Here is a 10011-nt window from a genome sequence, read left to right as displayed (position 1 = left end):
GCAAAATCCTTAATTCTAGTGGCCAGAGTCTGTGCAGTTCTCTCCTCTCTCCCCTCTCCTGTTCCCCCCTCCCATAAGAATGCTAAAAACTCCCTCCCCCTCCCTAACAGCTAGACTTCAAACAGAAAGCTACTAAAAATGTCAGCTGCTGTCTTAAACAGACTGAGAAAGCTTCTAGGGCTCCTTAGTCAGTCATGGCAATGCTTTCTGTAGAATAAATATAGTGTTCTAGGTGTCACTAATGTGGCAAATCTATTGGCAGTAAAATGCCAAAATGACTTTCCTTCTCCTTTAAGGAAAATAATATTTATGGTATAAGCATGGTTGCCCAATACTGGTTACTTACCATGTCTCCAGCAGATGCAGAGTTGTACAGCCCAGCTGGCAGTCACAGTGACTGGCAGCTCAACCTCTGGTCTTTGACACACTTGGGGGTATATTTATCATGCTGTGTAAAAAGTGGAGTGAAGCATTACATGTTGCCCAGGGCAACCAATCAGCAATTAGATTTCAACAGTTATAAAACCAAAGCAAAGTATCTGATTGGCTGCTTTGAGCATCATCACCGGTAATGGTTTACTCCACTTTTAAGCGGATATAGTGCTATCCTGCCAGGATTCTTTAATATGGGTTAGGAGGGGGAAGTTAGTAGAGGGGAACCCTCATTAAACTTTAATTTTTGTTTAAAATTAGACACATATTCAGCAATTACTTCTTATTTACATGATATAAGTGCTGCTTATTTTAGCTACATGTTGTAGTACCCATGTGATCCTCTTGAAAGCAGCAGGGTAGGTGACCAAGCTGTGTACTGAGTGGTACATGACCCGGTTGGAATTGAGCACAAGCAATGGAAATTAACACTCATAACAGTCCTGGCCACCAAGCCTGCTGCTTTCAAGGGGATCACAACATCTGCTGTCACATGCAGCAGAAAACTCCAGCGCTAATATTATGTACACATCAGAAATGTGATATATAATACATTTTTATATATATTGTATATGGCAAAGGGGATTGTGTTAAGCTGTTCTTTTCTGTTTGGGCATTTGTGATATTATAAATAGAGCAAGAAAGGGAGTAGAATGATTGGTCTGCTGGTGTTAAAAAGGATAAAATAAGACCTGAGAACTAGCAAATATATTCCACTAGGCATATGCAGAATTCACTATTACTATGAATATTTAAATAAAATTCAATTTTATTCCTCTTATTAAATATTATAAATGATGTTGGTTTGAATACTCCATCACGCTTTTTATATATTTTATCTTTGTTTTATAGAAACTTTTTTATATATTGTGGAGTTTTTATGCATAACTGTGTAGGTTTATATGCATGGTGTGCAGCTCTCATTGTGAAAAATCATTCATATAAACAATAAATAACTATAAATATATATGTTTATATATTTATATGTTTTACATAGCTGGTCATTGGTCAAAGACAGCAGACTGCAGGGAGCAGCAATCTGTAAATTATATAGATATATATATATAGAGAGACAGACAGACAGACAGACAGACAGAGAGAGAGAGAGAGAGAGAGAGATGATCACCCAAACATGGGAGTGTATGTATGAAAGTTTGTATGAAAGTCTTTGCTCAGTACAAGAAAGAAATAAAGGGTAAAAAAGACCCTGTTACTAAAAGCACAGTAATAAATCAGTTATGATTTGTCTAAATGACCGTGACTCTCATTGGTGTGCACTATAAGGTCTCTGCGTAACAGTTCATTGTCAGCTTCCAGAAGATTGGGCCACAAACTGAAAAGGTCCGTAAGTGCCTGCACTCTTTCAACATAGGAGCATCTGCATAGTTAAAATTCATTATACATCCATACAGAATACACTATTACATTATTAAGGTAAATCACGATAAACTTAGCATGTAGATTCAATTCAATGATGATTTATGACAATTTTTTTATTCTGTGCAATTGACTGATGAATTGTCTGTATACATAGTAATGGTGATCAGTACCCAACTAAATTGCAATTGGAATCCAGCAGTGTGGGGCAATTTGTCATTGCATTCTCCTACTTAGCCACTAGAGGGCATTCCAGCTTGCTTTTGTATAATTTGCTTGCTAATTGCTCCTGTGAAATAAAAAGCTGTAAATATACTCACTTAAAGGAGAACTAAACCCTAAAAATATATATGGTTAGAAATGCTAAACTTTATATATTAAATTTACTGCACCAGCCTAACGTTTCTGCATCTCTATAGCAGTAATGATCCAGGTCTTTACAGTTGTTACAGGAGCTCCCCATCTTGGATTCTGTTAGATGTGTCAGTGACACGCACATGCTCAGTGCGCTCTGAGCAGCTGTTGAGAAGCTGAGCTTTGGGTTCATCACAAATCATTAGTCAGAGAATAAGGGTTGGCCTGTAACATAAGCTGCTGCTACAGGACTTATTATTAAATCCTGAAGCTAATTGCACTAGTTTTACTGCAAATTCTAGACTTTTTTAGATAAGCTTTAGTTCTCCTTTAAGTGATTCCGTAAGTAATACTTTTATAGCCTTACAGTGACTGGTTAACACATCAGCACATCTATCTACATACTGAGGCTGGAATTGACGATAACCACACTACAAACATTTTAGCTGCAAGTTGCACCCAACTTGTGTCAAAACGCAAGCACCATTGCATTCATTTTGTCACATTCGGTGCTACTGTGTCAGATGCAGCTGTCTGATCAGCCATATTAAATACAGGATTGTAAAAAAAAATGCTATATTTCAAAACATTCCAATTTACACCTGTAACCACGCTTTTTACGCTAAACTTGTTTTTGTGAATGATACCTAATATGTTATAAAGGAGCATAATAAATAAGTTAATTCCAGACAGGACCTCTATCTTGGCTGTAGTAATGTATCCTAAATGTACTGCAGGGAGCTGGGCAGGGGAGACTCCGGGGCAGCCACCCTGATGCACCTTCCCCTCTCACTTACCTTTTTGTGCTCCTACTATGACAAGGAGGGGCTGTATTGCTGGAACAGAAAGTGCAATTGTGCGGTCAACACTAAAAGCCAAAGTTCTGCTTTAAAACTCTTTTTCAGGTATCTGTTTTTTGCATGCAGCTAACAAAGTGGCACCCCATTGATTTTACCTTTACGTCTTCTTTACATTTTTCATTACATTTTTTTTTAGTGTATATTTAATTTCATAAATGTGATCTACATACCTCCCAACATTTTGAAAATGGAAAGAGGGACAAAATTTGATGGGATTTTTTTCAACCACTCCTGTTTTCGCAACCACACCCCCTAAATACCACTCCCATTTGACTAAATTTGTCAGGTTAATCAAAGTTTAAACACATTTCTGGGGGTTTTGAGGTCTTGTTTTATGTGTTTATTACAGTTATGTTAAAAAAAGCTGAAATTGCCCTTAAGGCTAATGCCACACAAGGCGTAGGGCGGAATTTTCAGCAAGCACTTTTCTGCTTGCCGAAAATATCCGCCCTACGCCTCATGTGGCATTAGCCTTAGGCTGCAAGTCTCAGTTCCCCCAAGAGACCTGTTTAGCTTATTAGTTACAATTGTATCTTAGTGCAGGTGTGGCTTGTTTAATTTTCTGGGCTCTCTGCCAAAAGCCCACTTATTTAATTAAATGTGCAGCTGACGCTTGTGTACTAATAGACCCCAGTAGGCCATTTGTGCTGCAGTGTAAAGTAAATGGATGGTTAATTGGTAAAGCCAGATACTCTCTCCCATTAAATTATTCTATAGCCTGATGGGAGATTGGGTCTCATCATAGCATCAATCAGGATAAGAAGGAGAAATACAACCTCCACACCATTCCTGAGTATCACTATTTTACCCATTCCTCTAATCAGCTTTATACATTAAAGTACCGACCCACCAAAACTAATCATGTTTCTCCAGTGTAATGCACTTTCCATATGTTGGGAGCTTTCCTCAATATTAGTAACACTGCAATCAAACATTTTACAGATCAGACTGGTAAAATACCAGATAAACAAAATTCACAACAGTCTACCCCCCTCCTGTGGCCACTGATTATAACTGCTATTATGAGTTCAGTGGGCGGCTATTCTGTGCCAGTTCCTAATCACCCAGCTTTATGGTTGCCAGTTCGGAATGGGCCAACTGATTGGATGGTGCCCAAGAGATTCATTTTAAATGTTACCCTTTTAGTGACTGAGCTGTTAGACTAATCGGTACCTTTTATAGCCACAATCACAGATCATTCAATCATTTTAGTTATGTGCGTGTTGACTCACAGGATCTGTGGGTTTATAGTTCAGGTGGGTAAGGGATAAAATTTGGGTGACCATTGTGGGTTCGGGTTGGTTGCGGGTCAGACTGGGGAAATACAGTCTTCTTCTTTGTTTTTCTGAAGTTGCACAAAGATTCCTGCAGAAGGAAACTGTGACCCTCTGCTGCCCACCCCTGCCTGTTTGCCAGCCTCATTATATGTTACTGGGAGCAAGGCAAGAATTCATTAAACACAGGCAATCCAAAAATGTAACATCATTCTAAAGGTAGCCATACACGGGCCGATTCTAGCTGCAGATTTCGGTCCTTTAGACCGATTCGGCAGCTAATCGGGCTGTGTAGGGGAACCAACGACGGGCCTGCCCGACCGATATCTAGCCTGAAATTGGTGCAAGCCCTGGTTGGGCAGCTCCACTTGTCATGAGCAAAGGGAGGTTAGACCAAATGTATAATTTCAAAGGGGTTTGCCAAAATGACTGAAGCCCTCTATCCTGTGTGCATTTATTGCCAGTGTTAGGTGGAACATCGCCCTCTCCTGGTGCACTTTTGGCAATTCATCCCCACCCCAGGTCACCTGATTCACTCCTTCAGTGCTGGGTTCCTAGATTCCATTCCAGATAAGGGCATTATTGGCAAGTAATCGGTATGTTGTACCCAATATATAGATACTGAGTATAACCCTCTATATGATACACTGTCATTTGTAACCCATAACTTACTGATATGTCACATAGGTAAATGAACAGCTCCCTAATAGGGGGCAGACTGGTGCCTCACTATACAAATACCACAATAAATGAATGTATATGTATGCAGATGGTAGAGTGTATATGGTGCGCAGTGATACCCAGACAGGAACATGTTAAATACCTGCAATTAATGTACTGACACTGACAATAATACATATAAATTACTGCTACTCTTTCTGACCAGGTGACTTCAAAGATGAGTCAAAAACACAAGGAAAGAGGTTTCCGGAGTCAGAGGCGGCTGCCATATTGAAGCCCTTGCATTCATATCCTGATCTGTGGGCCAGGAGTAGAGATTTATCAAGTGGACAGACAAAGGTGGCACACACAGCTGTGCTGGGCTAAGTACCACTGACTTCACTGCGATAAACCATCAGTTATTGGGGGCCCTATTACTGTTACTAATTAGTCACTGAGGTATCCAGCAACACCCACGATCTATGTTTACTTACATTTTGTTTTACCCTGAAATCTGATTGGTCAGATAAATGGCAGTGCTGTTGTGGGTGGGAGGAGCAATGTATTGCTAACATAAAGTGACTGTGACCAGATGAGGGTAGTAGGTGGAAACCTCCTTTATAAGAGCCCTGAGAAGCTTCCCTGCAGTTGGTCACAGCCACAGCATGTAAGGAGAACTAAACTACAAGAAATGGGGAACTTTTCATGCTTATTTATAAGATTAATGAAATACAATATTTCAATATCAACAAAGATTTCTGGTACAACTTTCTGCAGAATTAGCAATCTCAGGAACTCAAGCAGTCAAATTCAGCCAGTCCAGTAGGAGCCTCAGGAACACAGTACTGGGGAACTTGAGATCAGGATCAGAGGGTTCTGGAGCAGCAGATTTAGGATCAAAAGGTCAGTAGGAACAGTCCCCTAACTATACCCATTGCGCATACAGAGACATACTATTAAAATGGCAGCATGGTTATTTCTCTGTACTAAGCAGAATTCAGCAGGAACAGCCCCCTAGCTACACCCAATGCCTGAAAAGAGAGATACCATCAAAATGACAGCATGGTTATTTCTCTGTACAAAGGACAATCCTGCAGGAACAGTCCCCAAACCATACCCAATTCCCAGACAGAGAGATACCATCAAAATGGCAGTATGGATATTTCTCTGTACCAAGCACAATCCTGCAGGAACAGCCCCCAAACCATACCCAATGCCTGTATAGAGCGATACCATCAAAATGGCAGCATGGTTATTTCTCTGTACTAAGCACAATCCACCAGGAACTGCCCCCAAACCATACCCAATTCCTGGACAGAGAGATACCATGAAAATGGCAGTATGGATATTTCTCTGCACTAAGCACAATCCACCATGAACAGCCCCCAAACCATACCCAATGCCTAGACAGAGAGATACCATGAAAATGGCAGTATGGATATTTCTCTGTACTATGCACAATCCACCATGAACAGAGCCCAAACCATTCCCAATACCTGTATAGAGAGATACCATGAAAATGTCAGCGTGGTTATTTCTCTGTACTAAGATCAATCCTGCAGAAACAGCCCCCATACCATACCCAATGTCAGAACAGAGAGATACCATGAAAATGGAGTATGATTATTTCTCTGTACTAAGCACAATCCACCAGGAACAGCCCCCATATCATACCCAATGCCTGGACAGAGAAATACCATGAAAATGGCAGTGTGGATATTTCTCAGTAATAAGCACAATCCATCAGGAACAGTTGGTTATAAACTTGGCTACACCCTTGCGAATTAGCATCCAACCACTGCTCATTGTGAGCGAATTAAGAATCATAAATCACCCATCAAACTGCCACAGTTTTGTTACATGTTAATCGACCATAAAGGGTTGGTGACTATGACTCAAAACAAAATTTATCGATAAATTCGGCAGTATTTCTAGAGTCCTTGCCACCCTGAGGTGGCCTTTCAGATGCTGCCCCCCCTTACACCCAAAGGTTATGTTTCTGAGCATCACAGAGGGGCGAAGAGGGGCACATCACTAGTGCAGAGAATTCAATTGAATCTGAATTTCTACTCTTAAAGTTGCCAAGGGTGGATTTTTGCCGCCCCTGGTAACTTGCAATCTGTTGCAGCCTGAGGTGAGTTTCTCAACCTGCTTCATGGCAGCATCGCCCCTGTATAAATTGGACACTGTCTTCCCTAGGGGATTACATGAGATTTTGTTGCTTGCTGTTTTTTTCAAATTTATAATTTTTTATTCTAAAGTATATTTTTTACATCCAAGCTATCAGGCTTACTGAGTACTGGAAGCCAAATGCTGAGGAGGTGCACTTTAATGATTGTTATTGAAACCCTTGTCTGTACTGTAACCAAAATGTTGTGTATGTCGGAGGTGTCATACAGATAAGAAAAAATGTGGAGCACCAAGAAATAGAGCTGAATAAAAATCTATATCTATATCTAAATCTATTATCTAAATCTATTAAATCCACATTAAAATTCAAAAAGGCACATGTACATTCATGGACCTACGCTAAACGTGTTTCGTGGTGTCACACCACTTCCTCAGAAACATAATTGGTCCATACATAGGAGGGGTATATATAGCAACTAAATAGAATGTCACTCCATTAACCTTACCATTAACCCTTACCCTCTACACATATAAAATAAACAAAAACCATGACACCTAAACCAACAATAAGAAAAATAATAATATTAATAACAACAAAAATTAGTAAAGTTACTAATAATTAGGAGAAAAAACAATTAAATGAACCAAAAAAGAAGAAGAAGCAGGCGATCAGTTATCTACACTTATAGAATTAGTTCTCAATAAAAGCAATATAGCTTCCATTCCTTATTCATCCCGCCCTGGTATTCTAGGGTATTCAGATTGTAAATCCAGAAAGCCTCTTGTCTCAACAGTCTCTTCTCTATGTCACCCTTCTTTATCTGAAAAGCTGGCTTATCGATAATCTGGAAGGTGAAATGTGCATTACCCTCATGTTTCCCTAGAATGTGTTTGGACAGTGCTTATCTTGCATCTCCTCTCTCCAGAGCTGAAGCATGTTCCAAAATACGTTTAGATACATTCCGTATGGTCTTCCCCACATATTGGGAACCACAAAAGCATGTTATTAAATATACTACGCCTTTGGATAGGCAATTAAAGTATTGTTTTATATTGTATACTTTGCTAGTCTGTGTCCCAATATTTACATACTCTTTTCTGGATAGAGTGAAAATGTTTATTATATACCATCAAAAAACGCAATTTCGATTGCGATTTGAATTTTAATGTGGATTTAATAAAAGGACATTTTTATTCAGCTTTCTTTCTTGGTGCTCCACATTTTTTCTCAGAGTATGGCACATACAGGCAGCATAGTCTACCTGCCCTATGCTGCCTGTGTGTGCCATACGCTGCCTGCCCTATGCTGCCTGTGTGTGCCATACTCTGCCTGCCCTATGCTGCCTGTGTGTGCCATACTCTGCCTGTGTGTGTCATACTCTACCATGCCTATGCTGCATGTGTGTGCCTTACTCTGCCTTCCCTATGCCTGCCCTATGCTGCCTGTGGGAGGTGAACCTGGCAGGAGTTTGTTCCGGGAGTTTGTTAGCAGTTGGAAATAGCCATTAAATGGTCCCTAAGGTGTCTAATTATATAATGTAGGTTGCTGTTTTATATATGAATGATGGTTGATATCCCCGCAGTGAGCACCAACCATTTGGGTTTTTGCTGCGCTACCACCATTAATGTGGGTATGGTCATTAGCGGCCCTCCACTATGTATGCTAGAGAAATTCCGGCCCTCGGCCCCACAGACGTTGGACAGCACTGCCCTAAAAAAATAGAAAAAAAAGTGCCAAAATGAAGTGACAGTGCTAGTGCATAATGGTCCAATAAAAAACATCCCAACTAGTTGCAAATAAAAAGTGCACGGTATATAAACATGTAGCTAAATTGCAATATGAAATCTTACCACAAGATGTCGGTACTGATTTAAAAATTACTGAAACAAAAGTCAGTTGATCAAAAATGCATTCTCTAAAAAAGAAACAATGTTGTATGATTGTATATTTTGCAACTCACATATTACACAGCTTATAATATATAGTTACTTTGTATACAATTAAGTGACACTGTAGAGTTTAAAATGTTAAGATGTACTTTATATTAAACCTGCTACAGTACTGTTTCCTTTTCTTGATGCTTATGGTGATTATTTTGCAGGGGCCATACAATTAAACATAGGGTAAAGCAGAGAGACTAGGGCCCGCAAGCAGTAGATAAAATATGTTTATATATATATATTCTCAGATTTTAAGAGTTTTGACAGTTTTTAGTAATAATTCCAACCCTCAGATAGCTGAAATACAAGCTTATGAAATGCAGGATAGATTTTTGGCTCCGGCCCATGAACTTGATATTTTGGACAGTGAACTTAAAAGACTGCTAGTAGGTTCAAATGTGGAAACTGAAAAGGACACAAGGGGAGGGAACTTTGATATTTGTTTCTAAATTTCAACCAGCTCATGGTCTGATAAATAGCGTAATTAGAAAGAATTGGCCAACTGTATGGATGGATTCAAATTTGCCGTTCCCTGATTTGATTAATCAAATTGAGACCCAAAAGAATGAATAAAGCCACTTGGTTGCATAACGTGGTTTCTACTAACCAGGGCACATTTACATGCCCACATAGTGGCAAAATATTGGTGCTAAAATATAGATTGACTTGTATCTTGGATCATGTTGTCTGTTGTATCATCTGCCCATGTGGCTTATGTTATGCTAGAAAATATGTTACCCCTTTTAGAATCTGAATGAACAATCACAGGTCGCCCATACATTCTGCTCTGGTGAAATCTGACCATTAGCAAGACACTTTATTCAACATGGCCACTCACTTCCCTCTACACAGTGCATTCTAATAGATCATGTACTACCTCTAAAAAGGGCTTGGTGCAGAGCAAAAATTTTGCTTCAAAAGGAGACCAAATGAATCTGGATATTGGGCAGTGTGGCCCCTAAGGGCTTTAATGAAATGTATTC

This window comes from Xenopus tropicalis, chromosome 9, assembly GCF_000004195.4.
Source record: "Xenopus tropicalis strain Nigerian chromosome 9, UCB_Xtro_10.0, whole genome shotgun sequence".
In the NCBI taxonomy this organism is placed as follows: Eukaryota; Metazoa; Chordata; class Amphibia; order Anura; family Pipidae; genus Xenopus; species Xenopus tropicalis.
Note: the sequence above shows the minus strand (reverse complement) of the source record.